Source organism: Equus caballus, chromosome 18, assembly GCF_041296265.1.
Source record: "Equus caballus isolate H_3958 breed thoroughbred chromosome 18, TB-T2T, whole genome shotgun sequence".
NCBI classification, from domain to species: Eukaryota; Metazoa; Chordata; class Mammalia; order Perissodactyla; family Equidae; genus Equus; species Equus caballus.
The window spans coordinates 53,392,145-53,413,606 of NC_091701.1; the positions used below are offsets into that span (position 1 = coordinate 53,392,145).

General features: G+C 41.8%; 1 long non-coding RNA gene across 1 annotated transcript; it reads right to left on the reverse strand.

Moving 5' to 3' along the window:
- Positions 1-19,372: 19,372 nt before the first annotated feature.
- Positions 19,373-21,367, reverse strand: LOC138918790 (uncharacterized). The gene is made up of 2 exons (XR_011428542.1): positions 21,282-21,367; positions 19,373-20,436 (listed from the first exon to the last, which is right to left on the reverse strand). It is a non-coding gene; the product is annotated as an uncharacterized lncRNA (long non-coding RNA).
- Between the last annotated feature and the right edge of the window lie 95 nt (positions 21,368-21,462).

The following is a 21,462-nucleotide window of genomic DNA, read 5'->3' on the forward strand; positions in this document are numbered from 1 at the left end:
TCACCTCCCACAGCATGGCTGCAGGACTGATGGTGAACAGACTCTGCCCCCACCAGATAAGGAGGATCCCAAACGATAGACAGGAAAACACAGAAAAGAAAAATCTGTCCAGCTGCATCTAAACGACACATTGAAGTCAGCCTTTATGGCTTCTGTTGATTCAGCAAAGGTCAAAAGCAATGTTTTACAAAGAATGACAATTGTACCAAAGTTATCTATTTCAGTCTCTGGAACAAGATGTAAAAAAAAGGACTAAATGAAATAAGACATAAAATATGTTGTGTCTTGTTTAGCATCAAAAGTGATGGTTTTTGTGTAAGAAACACCAGCCATTTAAAATTGTTTTATGGGTGACTTTGAGTTCACATTTCCAAAATGCTTATGGTGCAATAGAAACGTTAAAAAGCATTGCCCCCGAATCCTCCCCTGCAAAAAAAAAAAAAATTGTCCATTTCTCTCTATTAACACTGACTTGCTTGAGACCAGTTTCCTGATCAAATAGTGAAAGCGTCAGAACAAGCACAGGTTTCAGTGAGAGCTGGGTCGCCTTCCCCAAACCAACCAAAGATGAGGCTGTAACACCTTGTGTGCAAACCTGAGAGTCATGCCCAGGCAAACCAAAACAGCAAATCAACAAACACCCAGGGTCTACTCTGGGCCAAGCAAAAAGCATCCTCGGGCAGTGATTGTCCTCTTGGGGAAAAAGAAAAAAAGTTCTATGCTGACTCTAACCAGAAAGTTTCTTTAATGATAAACATATTCTTATATAAGTTTCCATCTTAATAACGTGGCTCAAACAGAAAAATTGTTAATGTTCTACAGGAAATGATTTTTGAAGTTGACTGTATGTCTCCACCCAGCCACAAACAAAGCTTTACCACCATCAGCCTGCCTGGGGAAAGAAACATATTGTTTTCTATATAAGAACGTAAGACATTAGGCCACAACTAGAAGGACCCACAATGAAGAATATACAACAATGTACTGGGGGGCTTTGGGGAGAAAAAGGAAAAGAAATAAAATCTTTAAAAAAAGAACGTAACACATTAGGCTAAGCTGAAAGCAAACTGGACCCCAGGTTAACAGAAGGTTAACAAAAGGTCTACGCTTCGGATCAGAAAACTCCGCCTGTGGACTCTAGCTCTCCTTCCAAGATGTCAGACTTCAGGCTGGCTCTCCCCTTGCCTTAGATGCCTCGCCCATAAAGTGAGCTACTTCACAGGATCGCTATGAGAAATAAGAGAGAGTCTTGGAGCTAATGCTTAGAGACTGTCAGTGAGACACTCAGACTGAACACATGCACTTATCCGTTTCCTTTATAAAAGAAATGAACCTAGATATGAACTCATGAGGATGAGGAGTGTGAGTGAGGAAACAATAATGGACAAAAAATGTCAACAAATTTTAGGGAGATAGAAAGTGGATGGAGGGAGGGTAACTGACTCAGCAGAGTTTATTCAGAGAGAAATAAAAATGAGAAGCAAACTGAATTGCTCCCACGGAACCTCAGAAAGGGGGTTGAGGGGCTGAGGCCCCAGGAGCCTAGGAAGCTGTGGGTGAGGCATGCGAGGGAAACAGCGGAAGTGAGTGGAGGCAGAGTGGGTGGACCCCAGATTCCCTCCTGACCCCAAGCAGCAGCCAACTACCATTCTCTCATCTCCGGAGGGTACTAAGCTATGATCCCTGGAGAATTAAGGCAGGGAGGCATGAAGCAGGATGGGAGAGAGCTATTGGACCAAAAATGGGGATTCCATGAAAGTCTGCCTGCTGAATGACGAGACCCCTGGCTCGTTCCCCTGGCCTGCTCCCAGATGCTGACAGCCAGGCACGTACTTCCGCCAGCCTTCCTCCAGCCCCAATCCTGCCCCAGAGAAGGCTGAAGGACTCATTTTTAGAGAAACAGAAGAGCTTCAAGTAATCTTACAGTGAAATAAGTCAGACAGAGAAAGACAGATATTGTGTGATCCTACTTATATGTGGTATCTAAAACACCAAACTCACGGAAAAGAGATCAAATATGTGGTTACCAGAGGCAAGGGGTGGGGGAAATGAGTGAAGGTGATCAAAAGGTAAAAACTTCCAGTTATAAAATAAACAGGTGCTGGAGACGTGATGGACAACACGATGACGATAGTTAACGCTGCTGTATGGTACATTTGAAAGTTGCTAAGAGAGTAGATCCGAAGAGTTCTCACCACAAGGAAAAAATTTTTTGTAACTATATGAGGTGAATGTAACTGCTATTTTGCAACTACTATTAGACGGATGTTAACTAAAGGTATTGTGGTTATCATCTTGCAATGTATGTATGTCAAGTCATTACTCTGTACACTTTAAACGTATACAGTGCTGTGTGTCATTTATATCTCGACAAAACTGGGGAAAAAAGGGGAATCCTACCCTTGGGGTTCCCCAACAAAAAAGCCAGCTAGCCTCCCAATCAATCTGCAGTGAAGAAAAAAGAAAGGGTTGTCAAGCCTATATATTCATTCAGAGGTTCCTACCAGCTTGTTAGTGCCTCACCTTTTAATATGAATGGAGAACCAAAGGTCACCAGAAACCTCAGGAATATGCAGCCTCCAGCAGGAATACAGAGAACCAAGCAAACAAATGGGGGAAAGGAGTTAGACGGAGAAACAAACCAGGAACCAAAAGATTTTTTTTTTTTAATCCTCAGAAAGAAAGAAGATATTGTAGCCATGAAACAAGAACAAGATACCTTTTTCTTAAAGACAGAAACCATTAGAGAATATGATAAATGTTCTACAATTGGTAGCTATTGTTACGATCACTTTTATTTGTTAATATGCTACCCCACACGGCTGTCCCACGTAGACACCTTTTCTTACATCCACTGCACAAAGACTTCTTCACTCCTCATCCTTCAGCCTGTCTGGCCCCCCTTACTGTGTCTCAAGAAGCAAGTCAGCTTCTGCTTGCTCTGCCTCTGCCTGGACCCCTACATAGCTGGCTCCACTTCACTATCAGGTCTCTAGCAAGAGACCTTCCTTAACCTCCCAGCTAAAATAGGACCTCTTATGGATATTCTCTCTCATCTCTTTTCCCTGCCTCCTTTCCTCCATAGCACTTATCACTGTAAATTATAAATTATGTGATTTCTTTGTTGCTGTGTCTCTCCTCCAGCTCCAAGAAGGCAGACCCCAGCACTTAGCACAGTGGCTCTTACATAGCAGGTTCTCCAAATGTCTGTTGAATGGGAAAACAACCTTGATTGTATTAGCGGGGAAGGTATGATTGCAAATATTCAAAAGAACGTATAAACCATTCTTTTCTCTCCTTGAGGGGTCAAAAAGCCAAAGAGAGTGAGGTTTCAACTTGGGTTGCTGCTCAAAGTATAGATTATAATTTATATTTCCTTTAATCTGTGTTCTGGCGGAAGAAAATATAAGCACTAACATTATTTACCATTAAGATAATTGGAAATTCTAGGGGCAAATATACTTATAAAACGTGAAAATTGTTTTCTAAACTTTTTAAAAAGCCTGATTTTAGAAGAGATGCATAAGCTCCATAGGCAGGTCTTTAATTGGGCAAGAACTCAAGTTCAGACCCTTCTACTTTTAGAGTTTTACAGAAGGATGGGCTCACTGGGAAAGCCTTTATTTAGCCTAAAGGAATGAATACTCTTCTGTGCTTTTTCTTTTCCACCAGCCACGGGCATAAACAAATAAAAGGCAACCCAATTCAGGGTGTTTTTTTTTTAATAGTTCTAACTTCTTCAGCCAAATCTTTTATACGAGCTGGTATTCACAAGTAGTGATCAATCATAGCCTCTTTGCACTTGGAAGTCATCAAGTTCAAACTCGTTGTTTTACGGAAAAGAAAATTGAGGCATAAGGAGTAAGTTGTCCAAGTTTACAGAGACCCTCATGGCCGTCTGGGGTCTCCAGCCTCCCAGGCCTGTCACTGACAGGTAGGAGGTGGCCCTCATGGGGCCCCCAGTCCACCAGGGCCGGGTGTTTATTGAGACCTGAGAGGGAGGCAATAGCAGACACTGGAAGCCAAACCAGACAGAGCATCTGCCCTCACGCAGTTAACATTCTCATGGGGGAAATAGACAATCAACTGGCAAAGAAGTCGGATAATTTCCATTTCTGATAAGCAGTACGAAGAATAAAATAGACTAATGTAGCAGAGAATAACTAGGGTTGAAGATGTGAGGGAGGAGGGCCTCTCGAGGAGGTGAGAATTAAGACCTAAACAATGAGGAGAGTCAGCGTGGAAGACGTAGGGTGACACGGAAACCAGCTCGGCACAGTCGAGGGACAGAGAAAGCTGAAGCCTAATGGGACAGGGTGGGGAAGAAGGGCTGAGATAAGGCGGTGGCTTAGGCCACGGATGGCTGTGGTCGTGGAGATGGTGAGAAGGACGTATTCTGGGGTGGAGCCAATAGGAGGAACTGAAGGAGTAGATGTGGAGTCAAGAGAAAGAGAAGAAGCAAAGATACCCCTAGATTTGTGGATTGTGGGGCCACTTACGAGATAGGCCAGGCCTCGGGGAGAGAACAAATAAGTCTGTCTAGATGGGTTAAGGGCAAGGTGTTCATTAGCCATCAAATAATTGCTTATTTCCACATTCTCATCCTATGCCCATCTATTTTTCTCACCACATTCAGCCACTCTGGCCTTCTCTCAGTTCCTCACACATGCAAAAGTCACTCCCACCTCTGAGCCCTCACACGTGCTCTTCCCTCTACAAGAACTCCACATTTTGCATGACATCTTTTTTTCAGGCCTCAGCTTGAATGTCCTCCCTTCAGTAAGTCCTTTGCTAACTATCCTGTCTAAATCAGGACCCTCCCCTTATTGTCTATCATTTCCCTCTGTTTCCTTCAAGGCTTGTCATAATTTGTAATCATCCATCAGTTTACTTTTATCATCTGTGTTTCCTACAGAATGTAAGTGTTACAGACCCAGCACCCAGCACAATGCAAGGCACATAATTAGTGCTCCATGAAAATGTGTTTAAAAGAATGAAGGGAGAAACAAAAGATAGGATTTTTGGCAAAAATGCACAAGGGCATTCTAGGAAGGGACACTGCAGGCATGAAAGTGGGCCTGTGAGTGTGTGGGGGGCCAGGAACCCGGCCTGAGTCCTGAGGCTGCTCTCAATGCCCCCTCTCCCAGCCTAGCCCTGCCCCAGCCAATTCTCAAGCCCCCACACTCTTCTCCTCTACGTACAGCACATGCCTCTCACCTGCAAGAATCTCAGGCAGAAAGAAGGTACAAGGCTTAGTTCCCTGAGCCCACTGGCTTCCCAGGGGCCAGCCCCCTCCACCAAACCTTTCCAAAGGCCAGAATGACTGCCCAGACAGCCCTTGGCACGAGCTGAAGGATTGGAGTTGCAATAAACAACATCACAGAGGGCAACATCCCCTGTCCACAGTAGGCATTTTAAATTCATGTTCAAAATATCTTGCTAATAGAATTTAATCTTTTTTTTAATAGACTTTACTTTTTCTAGAAGTTTCAGGTTTACAGAAAATTGATAAGAGAGTTCCCATATACCCCACACCTAGTTTTCCCTATTAACATCTTACACAAATATGGTACGTTTGTTACAATTAACGAACCAGCATTGATATGTTTTTGGATTTTTGTTGTTGTTTTTGCCGAGGAAGATTCACCCTGAGCTAACATCTGTGCCAATCCTCCCTTATTTTGTATGTGGGTCACGACCACGGCGCGGCCACTGACACGTGGTGTAGGTCTGCGCCTGGGAATGGAACCCGGGTGACCAAAGCAGAATGCGCTGAACTTAACCACTAAGCCATGGGGCCAGCCCCGATAGAGTATTTTTAATTAAAGTCCGTATTTTATTTGGATTTCCTTAGCTTTAACCCAATGTCCCTTTTGTGGTCCAGGATCCCATCCAAGACACGACATTACATTTAGTCATCAGGTCTTCTTAGGCTCCTCGTGGCTCTGGTAATTTTTCAGACTTTCTTTGTTTTCGATGACTTTTGCAGTTTTCAGGAGTTCTGGGCAGTTATTTTGTAGACTGCTCCTCTACTGGGATTATAAGGGTTTGGGAGGAAGACCACAGAGAGGCAAAGTGTCGTTTTCATCACATGACATCAAGAGCACATCCTATCAACGTGACTTATCACTGTTGGTGTCGACCTTGGTAGTATGTATCAGATTTCTCCACTCTGAGATTACTTGTTTTTCCCCTCTTTCCACATTGTACTCTTTGGAACGAGGTCACTCTCCACAGCCCACATTTAAGGAGCCAGGAGTTATGTCCCACCTCCTTGAGGGTGAGGTATCCACGTAAATTATTTGGAATTCTTCTGCACAGGACATTTGTCTCTTCTCCACTTATTTATTTACTCCATCGTCTATTTATAGCCGTATGGACTCTTGGATGTCTATTTTATACTTTGGGTTAGAATACAACACTGCTTTATTTTCTTGCTCCAGCTGCTCCAGCTTTGGCCATCGAGAGCCCTTTCACTTGATTCCTCCCTCCCTTTGACATAGACCCAATCAATGTAGGGTTTGGTTTTGTTTGGTTTTAAGCATTTTTCTACTTTCTGGCACTACAAGATGCAACCTGTTTCTTAAATTGTGCCCTTAGCAGAACTTGATTTGAGGCGGCCTCAGAAGTGGGTAATTAAAAGGATGTCCCTGCCATTTACCTGTGGAAAGGGATATTTCTAAACTGTTTGGCTCCCTGGTGCCCACTTTCATGAGGCTTTTGCTTTGCTCCTCAAAGGAGGTCATTTGTCAAGTGCCAAAGGGCACAGGAAGCCCCAGGACACGAGAAACACTAGGCTATAGTAGGAGAGGCGCCAGTAACAGAGTCAGAAAGACTGGGATTCGCTGTGGCCTCCATACTGCTGAGTTACCTTAGAGGAGGTCACGCCGCATCTCTGAGCCCGTTTCCTCATATACTCCTTGCAGGGCTTTGTGAAGATGAAATGTAATGCACATTAACACCTAGCACAGCGCCAGGCCCAAAACTGTTGCTTAAAAAAATGGTTAGCCTCTCAGGAGAAAGAATGAGAGAGCAGTCCATTCTCCAGGGACCTCAGAGTTGGAAGGAAGAACAACCGGCTTGCACCAGCCTCTCCAACCAGCCAGGCTCCATCAGTTCAAAACCAAACAAATGACTCATGAATTCTAATCCATTCTTCTTGTCTCAGCTTCCCTCCTTCATGCTGGGAGGCCAAATTACAGTATTTTATTATTTTGCCTCTTTACTGTGTATTTTATTTATCTCTGTTGTACTGCCTAGTTTTTGGCATTTTTTCAAAAGCCCTACTTGTTCCTACCTGCTATTTGTATTCTTGGTAAAACCGTCAATCGCTATAATGTAGCTCTCCAAACCTTCGGGAAGATTTCTACCTCGAGCTCTTGCCACACTGCTAGCTTCATTAATCTGTAACCGAATGCTGAAATCCCACTTACTGTTTTGATTTCTATGTTCTCTCAGTGTGTTTGTCATTTTCCAGAATCAGAGATTCTGCTCCTGGATAAGTTGCTGCTCATGGTGGCCCCCACCAAATGATAATAGATGGCCCCAACTGAATAATAGAACAGGCCTTGATAGAATGAAGGTGGGTTGTATCAAACTTCTAAACCAACCTGAAATCAGGAAGGGCAACAGTGCTACAGTCAGTCGTCCTCTGTGTATGGATCCTTTGGTGCTCAGTGGAGTTGGTGTCTGGCTTTCCTTCACTAAGCCCCAAGAGGTCAAGGCCACCTATGTCTTGTTTACTGCTGTATCCCCACAGTATAGCACAGTGCCTGACACATAGTAGGTGCCCAATAAGTGTTTATTAAATAAATGAGTGAATGAGTTTTCCTAAAATATAAGCACTCCAACGTTTCTTTCATTTCCTAATAGATGGAGAAGAGGTGTTCTTTTCCTTAGTCCAAAGATTGGCTCCATTTTATGTGGGCCACCATGTTGATTGTCTTCTAAATGGTAATTTGAGTTACAGATTGTGAGGCAGTGCTTCTGTCGGGACCCAGGTAGGGAAAGGGGGGAACCAAGATGAATTTGAATAAGAATGTTGCAATAGACTGAATATTTGTGTCCCCTCAAAATTCATATATTGAAACCTAATCACCAATGTGATGATATTTGGGCTTTTGGGAGGTGATTAGGCCATGAGAATGAAGCCCTCACGAGTGGGATTAATGGCAGTATAAAAGAGACCCCAGAGAAGTACCTCACTCCTTCCACTATGTGAGGACACAGCAAAAAGACAGCGTCTATGAACCAGGAAGCAGCTTCTCACCAGACACTGAATCTCTGGGGCCATGATTTTGGACTTCCCAGCCTCCAGAACTGTGGAAAATAAATTTCTGTTGTTTATGAGACACCCCGTCTATGGTATTGTGTTATAGGAGCCCAAACAGACTAAGACAAGTGTCCTCTCACCTCCTTCTCCCTTGAACTTTCCCAACCATTCACACCCTACATATTCTTCCAGGACCGGAGCTTGCCCAGCACCAAGATGCGTCTCTTCCACGAAGCCTTCCCAGGCTACTGACTCATCTTCCTTTAAACCTACAGCATTAATGACCTATGAGGTTCATCCGCATGACAGACATACTCTTTGAAAACACTTCTTCTACTATAATCTTCTCTTCTAATCTAATCCTTTATGATTATTTCACTTTTCATGTGTTCATATCTTGTCTTCCCAACTACATTATAAATTCCTTGAGAGCAGAGATTGTGTCTCATATTTCTTTATTGTTCTCTCTCTCCTGGTACCACCTGTGGCACATGGAAATTCTTTCTAAAGTCATCCACCTTTAAGGCACTATCCTTCATCACTTCATAAAAAAGTAGGAGAAAGGAGGATGAGGAGAGAAGATCAGAGAGAGGATGGGGCAAGGCAAAGAACATGAGATAATCAAAATAAAAAGAATTGAGCCAAGACAAGACCTGACACAGATTAGGTTAAATTCCACTGAAATATTGAGTGGATAAAAAACCCAGTGCTGCCAGAAAAGAAAGGGGGAAGCACTGTGAACCAGTTTCACAATCCCCTCACCGCCTTTCTCTTATACATTTCACTACTAAATAGTAGAGCACCTTTTACACAAGCTCCAACAAATAGCCTTGTACTGGAGTGGTGTTGAATTAAATATTATTTCAGATAATAGACACTTCACCACCTCAAAATCATAGGATCATAGGTTTTCCAAGCTAGAAGTGATATCAGAGACCAGTCAAGGTGACAGTTCTACATCTAAATAGGTCCAATGTCTCCTTTCAAAATATATATCACCCTCTGGAAACGGTAAGAAAAATCTAGTATAAGCCATGTAAACTTTCCTGGGAAGAAGATTTACAAATTTCATCAGATTCTTAAAAGGATCATGCTGCCAAAAAGTTACAGATCACTACCATGGACTAAGTCCTTGATGTCACAGACCAGAAAGTTCTGACCCAGAAAAGTTAGCAAGTGTACCCAAGGAAACAGAGCCAGGTGGTCAAGAACCAGAATTACGACCCAGTTCTCTTGACTTATAGCTGCTACTTTCCGCCTACACTTACACTCCTCCCCTTTTTGTTATGAAGAGATTTTCTTTGTGACACTATTTGCTCTAATGAGATTTGCCCTGTGGTGTTCTGGATGCTTTGCTCTGTTACATTTTAAGCGTCTCTATTTGCCTGCGTTCCTTCACCCTAATGGTGCCCACAGAGATGTCATTTTCTCACTTCTCTTTTTCTATTATCACCTCATCTGGCCTTTGCCCACTGTCTTATCTGCTACACATGGCACGTCTCTGGGTGCCCCTTTGTCCTCCCATCCTGATTTTATGAGAAGTATTTATTTCCATGTTTTCTGTATTTGCCTGGATGTATTCTTAGGGAGCTGATGGTAAAACTCTTGTGTCTCAGCAGGAAACGATTGCTCACGGCAATTACGCCTGCTGTCTTCCTTTTCATTTTCCTTCAGCTCTTGATGAAATTGTGTTTTCAGAAACCCTTTGAATTCTTTCTTAGACTCTTACATAACTCAGTGTATTCGGCCATTTCTTTTCCATCCATATTTTTTTGTTTGTTTCATTGGCCATTTGGCTCATTTTCTCCCCGAATAATTTGGTGGCTATTTTATCTTCAGTTTCTCTCACACTGTAGATGGCACCCTGCATCTAGGTGGGTGGCTCGAGATTCAGTCAGATTTGTCTGATATTTGTATCATTACCTGCAGAATGAGTCTAGTTGTGTTGTTTGTGAGTCTGTTTTGTTGATTTGTTGTTTGGGGGGGACTTTTTGTTTGTTTGTTTACTCTTTTAGGGGGAAGAGATGTTAATTTTGGGTAAAGCCTTAAGGGTAGAGTTTAGAATGTGTTCTTTTACTCCAAGTCATAACCTTGATACCTTTAAAGAGCCTGCCCCTTCGACAATGTGTGTGTGTGTGTGTGTGTGTGTGTCCTGGGAATGATTCCGGAGAATTTTTCTTTCTTTCTTTCTTTTTTTTTTTTTTTGAGGAAGATTACCCCTGGGCTAACTGCTGCCAATCCTCCTCTTTTTGCTGAGGAAGACTGGCCCTGAGCTAACATCCATGCCCATCTTCCTCCACTTTATATGTGGGATGTCTGCCACAGCATGGCTTGCCACGTAGTGCCATGTCCGCACCCGGGATCTGAACCAGTGAAGCAGAACATGCGCATTTAACCGCTGCACCACCGGGCCAGCCCTAGAGAATTTTTCATTGGGTCTGAAATATGGGTTTCAACATCTTCTCTATAAATAAATCAACATTTGAGGATAAGTTCTCAATTCCACTCCCCCCACCCCTCCCAACCCCATGCCCTTGCCCCGCCCTGTGATCAAGGTGAAGATTCTAGCTCTAGAGAGGAGCATCAGCAAAATTAAGGCAGAACTCAGGCCCTTACATAACACACTGGGGTTCAGAGGAGGCCAACAGAGTCATGGAAAGGGGCTGGGGAGGAGGTGGGGGAGGAGTATGGGAGAAAATAGTCCAAAAGCAACTCAGATCCCTGGGGGCCCTTTCTTTGGGCCACGGGATTGACTGATAGTGAATGTGCCTTAAGAACAAATGAGGGACTGATTGATTGCATCTGAGCCACTGGATCTTGGGACAAGGAGGGAGCAAATTAATTCTAAGCTCCACTGAATAGGCAAGGGGGGTGCAGGGGGGTGGGATATTGAACCTTGGCTGTATTTCCTGGTTGGTCCAGGAGATAGGGCAGGCCAGATTCTGCAAGGAGTTCATGATCCCTCAGAAAGAAGCTGGGGGAGGCAGAGGCAGCAAGGCAGGGCCTGACATCCTTAGAGCTTTCACTACGGCAACTGCTTGTGTCCTGCTCTTTCTCCTCTGTGTGCATGGTACCCTGGCGAACCTTGAACCCCACCGGGGGTGCCATCAAAGTTTGATCAATGTGTAAACTGCATTTTTGCTATAACTGAGAACACATACTGACAGTGTCTGCCAGATAAAATTTTGAGCTGAATGGGTCACAGTGTGCAACCTGGGGTCTGGTACAAGTCCCTGCCAATAGAAGGAGACAGGTATAGTGTAATGTCAAGCCAGCCTGGAAGAGAGGGTCCACGTTCAGTGCAACTCACTGGACCTTTGCCCTTATGAATTTACGAGATAGTGTAGCCAGGCCAGTTAACAACTCTCTGCACACAGCATTTGGTGCTGAAACAGTCAGCAAATCAGCAATGTGAAGACTGTTGAAAACTTTTTTCAGTTTTCCTACTTTTTTTCCTTTCAAGAAGTATTGACTTTCAAATGTGCCGCCAAAAAATTCAAATATTCAAAAGGTTGCCATGAATTCAGAAAGAATCAGTGAAACAGATGATATGACTTGAGAAACTTAGAAATTAAAAAATCTGGGGCCGACCCAGTGGCACAGCAGTTAAGTGTGCACATTCCGCTTGGGGGGCCCGGGGTTCGCCAGTTCGGATCCCAGCTGCGGACATGGCACTGCTTGGCAAAAGCCATGCTGTGGTAGGCGTCCCACGTATAAAGTAGAGGAAGATGGGCACGGATGTTAGCTCAGGGCTAGTCTTCCTCAGCGAAAAGAGGAGGATTGGCAGCAGATGTTAGCTCAGGGCTAATCTTCCTCAAAAAAAAAAGAAAAGAAATTAAAAAATCAAAGTAATATGTATACATTCTCTTCCTCCCTCTGAAAACACTCAAAATGTCACCAATGAAGCATTGAGAAAGAGTGTGATGAAGCAAAGATTGGCTTCAGAAAATGAAGACTGACTCTTCCTTTGAGCCTGCCTTTCACATGATATATGGCCTTGGGCAAGTCACGGAACTTCTTTGGTTCTCAGCTACCGTATCCATACAATGAAAATGTTAAACCTGATCAGAGAAAGCAACCTTTCTTGGTAAGGGTCAGTTCAAGAAGAATAAACATGTCAATGGGCCAAATGCGTTCCTTTGTTCACTCAAAATGAAAATTACTTTATTGATCCCCATGGCAAAAAGTGAATATTATGTCAATTATTTTATTAATAGAAACATGAATGATAATATAAACATTGCTTTTACTCTAGTAAAATGTTAATATCTGGACATTTTTGAGAAGAGGCAATAAGGACACAATTTTCTAATCTTTCGATCCTTACACCTGTTTAAACTGCATCTGAGCATTCACAAAATGCATTTACCGCCATTATCTCATTTCTTCCTCCAAGACGCCCTGAGAGAAAAGTATAATTATTTCTCCCATTTTACACATGGGAAAGCTAAGGCTAGAACTATCTTTCAAAGGACAGTGAACTGGAAGAAGCGTTGAAGCTAGAATTAGTTCATTACATACAACACCCGGGACAAATGTGATTATTTTTTATATTGTATAACAAAATGTGTCAACATTTAGAAGATCTGTATAGCTCAGTGAAGCAATACTTTCCAATGCATTGCTTTATATGTTTGTAAATCTTTACTGTTTGATTTATTGGAAGACAACCGGATTCTCATATCTGTTTCTGCATCTAATCTGTTGGGAAATGTTGTTTTGGGTGAGCTTGAAGTATACGAAAAAATCCAGCTTCACACAGATATGTAATTCAAAAAGGAAGCAGCATTGTAATAGCCTTTTCAGATAATCATGGATATTCATCTCTGATATTATGTTAAAACTCAACAAGTGGTGGTTCCTTAAAGGTTAGTTATAACACGAAATCTAAAAACAGATCAATGAACTTTTCATATTCTTTTATGTTAAAATCCATTGATCTATCTTGTAATTGGACTGGATCTCTTACTCATCATGATTTTACGTTATTTATTGGTCATTTGGAAAGTATTGGTTCACTGAACTATACAGATCTTCTAAATGTTGACACATTTCGTTATACAATATAAAAAATAATCACATTTGTCCCAGGTGTTGTATGTAGTGAACTAATTCTAGCTTCAACGCTTCTTCCAGTTCACTGTACTTTGAAAGATAGTTCTAGCCTTAGCTATCCCATGTATAAAATGGGAGCAATAATTATACTTTTCTCTCAGGGTGCTGACAAGCTCTATCACCTTTGACAGAGGATTGTAGTCTTTGCCAAAATGGCCCAGCAAAAGGGAGCTGGATGAGCCAATACTCTGACCTCTCTCTCTCTACCTCTTTCCAATCTCCTACCCATATTTCCCACTGGCTGAGCTCAAGGAAGCCAGAGGTAGGGAGTCCTTGATAGAGTTTGTACAAATCAGCCTCCCAAAGTTCAAAGCAGGGTGAGGAAACTCAGAAAGTAAATCGGGAGGGGCAACAGGAGAAGATCCAGCACAGACGCAGCTGGTCTGAGCAACGTCCTTTACAGGTTTAGTTTTCTGGATGAAAGTAGAACCCTGGATCCAACAATTAAAGAATATACATTCTGCCCGAGCATACACATGGGACATTTACAAAAACTCCCCGCAATTGTAGGCCACCAAGCAAGTCTCAGCAAAATTTTTTAAAATCCATGTCAAATAGAATCTGTCCTCTAACCACAAAACAATTCAACTGGGGAGGATTAGAAGTCAATAACAAAAAAATAGGGGAACCCTTATATTTAGAAATTTTAAAAACAGACTTCTAAAAAAGAAAAAATCATAGAAATTTAGATATACTCAGAAATTAGTGATAATGAAAATACCACATCTCAAACCTTGTGGATGTAGTGAAAATAGTACATAGAGAGAAATGTATATACTTAAATGTGTATGTTAGATTATGAAGAACTAAAAATTGAGCTAAGCATCCAATTTAAGATGTTAGAAAAAAACAAAGATGACAAAAATATAAATGCAGAAATGGATGAAATAGAAAACAGCAATAAAATAGAGACAATCAACAAAGCCAAGGCTTGGTTCTATGATAAGATTAAACAAGGAAACTCTTTGTGAAATCAATTTTTTAAAAAGATGAGCAAGCAGGAAAATACAAGTGAGAGTTTTATCTCTGCTTCCTTCTTCATGGCCTCAGTCTGCATATCTCCAACCTCCAGCCATCATTTCTTTTGCTTTCTGTGAGGTGAAACGGTGTGTTTGAAATTATAGCCTAAAGGAGGAAAGTACATAACTGACTAGGTGACCTTATAGATTCTGTCGAAATTCTACAGATTCTGTTGCATCTCCTGGCTGAGCAATAACGGCTCTGGGTTCTGTGCTCCTGGGTCCAGAGAGCAGACTTTGCCATCTAAACGAGGATAAAAAGAGCAAAAGAGATGCTGAGGCCCGAAGTGGAAGTTATGCTCCTGGAAAAAACAAACAAACAAACAAACAGTGCTGACCTGGGAGCTAAACAAGGAAAAGACAAGTCAGAGACCTGCGTCATCACTTCAATGAGAGCCAGCTCTGTACGCGCGATTCATGAGGCATATGAACACCCTCATTCAGGTGGGATTGGGGTGCTGGAGGGCTCTCCGTGGCTACAGGAAATCTTTTTGTTGTGCCGTTTGGGGAATTTTCTTTTGGTTTTCGTATTTTCCATTTTTCTTCTGCTGCTTTATAATACCTTTTCTACAGGGACCACAAATCCCTCACAGCTTCAGTCATCTTTATAAAATGGAGGCCCATTTCCACCTGCTATCTTGAGATGTGTAGACCAGAAATAAAACACTCACTTGAATCGTCCAAACCCCAGGGCTTTATATTTATGGAAGACTGTGAAAGGTAAAAAAACTGTGAACCAGGTGCAAAGAGTCATTTCCAGCTTTGTAATTACAGAGGGGAAACAGCGATACTAAACCGTAGAAGTGGAACTGAGGTTGGCATAGGACAGAGGAGCTGTGACATAGGCTAAATAATCGCCAACCACAGCATCCAGTATAAACTAGTAATAGCAACACTCTAATTTCGAAATTTATCTATTTGTTGTTAATGTATCTCAAACCACAGCTGAATAAACTCTTAAAATGGAAACAGAGTCGTGCATTTTCTTAGATCAAAAGCTGGTTCAAGTCCTTTTGACTCTTGAAACGTTCAGTCATTAATCTGCCAAAATATTCCACGTAGTTGGAGAGAAATCCCTGCATTTCAATTTATTGGAAACTCAATCCAGAATTCAATTAAAAATATCAATATTCTTCATTCAGAGAAACATCTCCCAAATAACTCTTTCATTTCCAATTTTAATTAAAGAACTGTCTAAGAATTGCATGTTCTGTTGCTTTACACACCCATTAAAAAGCAGAAATGGACTAAAAGTGATTAATATTATCCTTGTGGTAATGACTTTTAAAATTCTCTCCTGGTCATTTATAATCACCATAAATAAGTGAAATATGTGTCTCTATTTATTTAACTCCTAAGGAAAGAGACCTGGTTCGTGCCCTAATCATTTCTTCAACATAATAGAACTCTGACTTGAAAAAGAATTTTCTTCTGTTTCAACACTTCAGTATGATGAGATCTCCATGGACCATTATTATTCTTTTCTATAGTTTTTTATCTTAAATTTCGATTATTCTTGTATATGCATAAAGCCATCTTCTAAGCTTTTCAATTCTCCGACACAGAAATCACAAATAATATTTATAAATAACCTCTGAAGTTGCCCAGTAAGTACAGTACGTAATGACGTGATTGACTGCTCCAAGGTTTGTATCATATTGGCATTTGTATTCCTACCATCCATCAAACCTAAGACATAGATAAGGTAATAAAGCTCTAGGCTAAAGCTGATTACACAAGAATGTAATTCTTCTGAATTATTCTTAAGAATTACCATAAGCAAAATAGGAATGTTTTCTTGTTTCAACCTATTTCTCCCCCTTTAAAACCTGAGAACTATTTTCATTAAAAAATGTAACATAATTCCATGATATGTCTTACTGCAAATAGTTTAGAAATACATGTGCAGGCCTGGGCTCAGGGTACCAGTGACTCATCTTACTTAAATAAAAACATGGCTCCCGTGCAAGAACAATACAGAATTTTCACCCAAAATTGCATAAGTCTAGCATGTAAATGATTCGTAAATGAAGTGCTCCCTGAATAGGCATTAAACGGGCATTAAGAGGGAAGACCGTAACAGTCCATCATTTCAATGGTCCCAGCCCAAAGGTACTTGAGTCGCTTTGACACAATAGAGTGTGACAGCTTCATAGGCATTGTTTCAGACTGCTGAGTCCAAACTCACCAGAAGAGAGGGAACCATATAGGCCCAAGGAGTTACTGATGGCTGTAGCCCAGGCCCTTTGCTCCAGCCGCCACAGTCCATCACTTCCCCAGATTGGGCTCACCAACCTCATCCACAAGACGAAGGATTTTATGTAGCTTTGCTTTAAGTAAATGATGAGCCACTGATAGGGAAACAAGCCTACCAGTTAACTTTTTGTTTGAATCCAAATCCCAGGCAATGTTTGTGAGATGCTCCCCAAAGGACAGGAAGTCTCCCTGGAACAGCATAGAGGGAGCAGCGTCTCAGGAGTTACTGCTCCCAGCTTTGCTCACATGGCCAAGGTGTGCAGGTGCTGTGGGGGTTCAGAAGAAAAATGTTCTGCCTTTTGCCAGCCAAGGACTAATATTTGTTCATCTTTTCCCATACAACAGTCAACTTCGGTAATAATGCATCCATTGATATAGGAAAACAGACCCAATGCTATTATGGTATCGCCACACATCCCAGTACCTACTGTCAAGTCTTGAACATGGTGGATGCTCAAAATTATGTTACTTAAGTCAACCTTGGGTTAACTATCGAGGGCGGATCTATACCATCCATCCACGCACTTTATCCAATCCCCTAGGCCTGCAGTTACACCACATCTATCTGGAAGTGGTAGTGAAAATTACGTTTCAAAACACAAATATCATCACTCAGTTTGCGAAAAAATTACGCATAATTTGGCCTCATTGATACCATTCTCCACTGGTATCATCAAAGCACTGAATATTCTACTTCTCAGTTATTTTGTTGAAAGAATATGTTTTAGATCTAACAAGGAAATTAAACATCTAAATGTAGCATCAAAGAATATATTTCCAAAAAAATAAATCAATATATATGTATACGCATACCTATAGATAGAGAGATGTCATACACACATAGATAGATACGGTATAGTCATCTGACCTCATATATTAGTTTATTTTCCAAATAATCATTTCTCTTCAAGAGCAAATTCTGATTTTCATCATTTTTATGACACTTCTTTTTCAATATGTGAATACAATAACCTTTTCTTAATATTTAGGGTTGACCTTAGAAATGCAAGTTAATGTCCTCTCCTGAAATACAGCAATGCCCTTGGGGCCTATCATTGTGCGTAGAACTCTCTTTCTACTTAGACTGAAAGACTTCAATTTGGGGGGAGAGAAGGTGTCTATTTTTGATTACTTCTTGGCTTGTTGGAGAATGTCTGTCTCCTCAAACGAGAGAACGAGAGATTATCACTTCTCCCTGCTGTCACGGGTCTGCCTCTAACGCTCTTCTGTCCTGCACGCCCAACCCCCACCACATCTCTGGATTTTCTGCTTCTAAAGGGCTCATTAGAACTATTCGGTCACTCATTTACTCACTCTACAAGTATCTAATAAGCCACTCCTATGTGCCAGACACTGTCCTGGGGATAGCATACAACCTGTTCTCGTGGAACCCACAGTCAGTGGGTGCAGGTAGATCTTAGTCAAAGAATCACACAAAGAAATGTCACATCAGCTCTGACGAATGAGACACTACAGCGCAATCGAGAACCTGGAACTGACTGGGGAGGCCAGAGAAGGCTTCCTTGAGCAAGTGGTGGTTGAGTTGAAATCCTGAAGAGGTAACTCGGTGAGGAGGGGCATGGAGAGTATTCACAGGAGAGGGAAACACACGTGCAAATGCCCTGTGGTTGAAGAGAGAGAAGAGAACCCATGACATAGGACTCCCACGGCTGAGACCCTGGCCTTTTGGTCTCTATTCTAAGAGCAATGGAAGACGGTTGAAGTATGAGTGGGTGGGGGAGAGGTGACAACAAATTTTGCACTTTGAAAACATCATCTTGGCTGCAAGATGGAGGATGGTTTGGACATGGCAAGCGTGTACATCCAATAGGAGAGTGTGGTGATAAATCCAGCAAGAAATGAGGGTGTCTTGGACTAAGGTAGGAGTTCCCAACTCACAGAACTTGGGTGGAAAAACAAGCACATCTTTATTTTCACCAACTTCTGATTGAAATTTAGTATTTCCTTCCATGATGAATGTAACAAACCACAGTAGTATCTGCGGCACCTGCAACTTTGCAACCAAGAGGAGTCACAAGAGTCTTCAGCTGACATTACAGTAGCTGCAGATACATCAAGATCACTGATGTTCATCACGGCTTGACAATTACTATCGTTAGGCCTGCCACTGTATCAAATTACACGATGCATTAATAAAGAAGTACATATATTGTTATAACTCAATTTTTTAAATATTTTGATAACTGTGTCTTAACATAATTGGTTTCCTTTGTAATCCTATGTATTTTATTTAATAAATTTGAGTCTTCTTCTGAAAAGGGGCCCATAGGCTTCACCAGACTGCCAAAGTTTTCCACTGCACAAAGTAAGTTAAGCACCCCTGGGGGTGAAAAAGAGAACTATTTAGAAGGTCAATGCGGCTTGACCTAGATGAGCTAGGATGAAGGAAGGTGCCTAGGATGGTTCCTAGGAGTCTGATTGATGCAAGAGGGTGGACAGTGAAGCTCTCATTGTTTCACTCAAGAGAGAAAACACTAGAAGAAAAACACCACAACAGCTATGGATAAAGTACAAGTTAATGGACTTGGGGGCATTTAGTTCAGCCATTTTTTCCTCACTTTTTTGGGTCTCAGTGAAGTTGTAGATAATGAGAAATATTGGTAAACTAGTGTCACCATGAACAGAGACACGCACATATATAAATAGGAATTGTTATCAAGAAAATTATCTTTCTATTCACAAAACAGTGTCCTGTTACAAAGTAGTTTTAATATTCACAAATGAAACAGTTATCAAAAAGCCTGCCCTTTCCCCTACAAGATTGTTTTCCAGGGGATTCCATTTCTTTTCCCGGAGGACTCCAGTTTTATTAAAACCTCCAGTTAAGCAACGGATGTCGTCACGCAGGGTCTTCTTTCACTGGGTCCCAACCTCCGTTCGATTTATTTAAGACCAAAAATCCTCCTGCAGCTCCTTCAGAAAATCAGAAATGGCATCAACCCAATTATCCTCATTATTTTTATTTCTACACATGAGCAACATATGGACTTTGCCAAAACAATTAAACAAGCTTAAATCATGAGTCACTAGCCAAACAGCTCCCCCAGTGACTTCATCCAAGCCTCCTGCCAGCGATCCCATCAGGCATCTGTTGGATTCCAGGCGAGGGAAGGGTTGCCAACAGGAGAGTTTAAATTCAGTGTACGTCTCCACCCCTGTTTACCTTCCAAACTGTATAAACTTTCTAAACACTAATGCATTCGGAACAAAGTCTTATGTGTGAGAGTCAGGGGATCTAAGTACTGGTTTGTCCTTGGCTCTGCAGAACTTTATAGAAAGTGTCTCATTTTCTGCTGTTTTTCCTTTTGCCTATAGGAAGAAGACTACAGGGGGCCAGCCCAGCAGTGTAGTGGTTAAGACTGCACATTCCAAGTCAGCTGTGGCGGGGGGGTTCCTGGGTTCAGACCTACGCACTGCTCGTCAAGCCATGCTGTGGCGGTGTCCCACATATAAAAAAATGGAGGAAGACTGGCACGGATATTAGCTCAGGGACAATCTTCCTCAAGCAAAAAGAGGAGGATTGGCAACAGATGTTAGCTCAGGACCAGTCTTCCTCACCAAAAAAAGAAAGAAAGAAAGAACACTTCAGGCAAGAAGAAATTCAAAAGCTGGTAGACAGTTTTTTGAGAAAGAGTGGTTTTCCTTGCCCCTCTCCTTCTCAGGTGTCCATGCACATTGTGCCAGCGTGTGACTCTTGCAATGACTTTTTTTCTTTTCATTTTCTTTTGCCCATTCACCAGGCCCCGACTCTCCCTGCAGAAAAATCCCAAAGAAAACAAAGCCATGGAGATTTTATTTTTAATGCCCCCACATCAAGAACCCTATGATTTACACCATGCCAAGTGAAACCCATTTCATCTATCCTACTTTCAAATTTCTGGAACTTAATACAAAATGTAAAATATTTTATTTGATTAATGTACCTATCAAGTGTTTTATTACCACTTTTGAGCATATGCTCTAGACAAACTTTATTCAAAGGCATTAACTGCTATAAATAGGCTGCTTCTCAAGACAGCCAGCTCTTCTCTGATCTATAAAGCATTTCAAGAAAAAGTTTTGTATCAAACTGATTAATTTGAAAAGAAATTTTTCAGATTAAAGTCCGCCTGGCAGTTCGATGAGCTTAGCCAGGTGGCTAGACACATTTCTGGAACTTTATATTTCTCATTTCCTATTACATAAAGGATATAGAGTAGATGTTGAAGTAGGAGAGAACTTAGGAAAAAATACGATAGCATGCTTGTAAATGTCTGTCTCATACAGACGACATGATCTGCATTCTAGGCAAGAGAGGCATATTTGCTTAACTTGTTCATCTAACAAAGCAAAACAAAATCTGCATGTCTTCGAAGTTTTTGAATGATTCGTTGCAAAGCTTCAAAATACAAACCAGCAAAAAAGAAAAAAATATTTATCATTGGCTGATACCAGACCACAGGAAGAGGGGCGCCTCATGACCAACTGAACCAGGGCTTTAACGCTGTCACGCCTCTCTCTCCTCCCTCTCTTTCCCCTCTCCTCCTCTCTCCTCTCTGCCGGCTGGCTTTATTCTCGAAGATCGCCTTTATCTACCGGCTGTAACCAGAGCTACTTACGGTTCATCTATTTGCATCTTCCCAGCATCAAGGCAAGAGAGTAAAGAAACTCTCCTTCTCTCCTCCTAACCTCTGTTTTTGTAAATGCCCAGGAAAGATGCTGATTGGTCTAATTTAGGACACGCCCATTCTCAGACCAATCATTGTTGCCAGGGAATATGGCACTGCGGTTCGTTCGCCC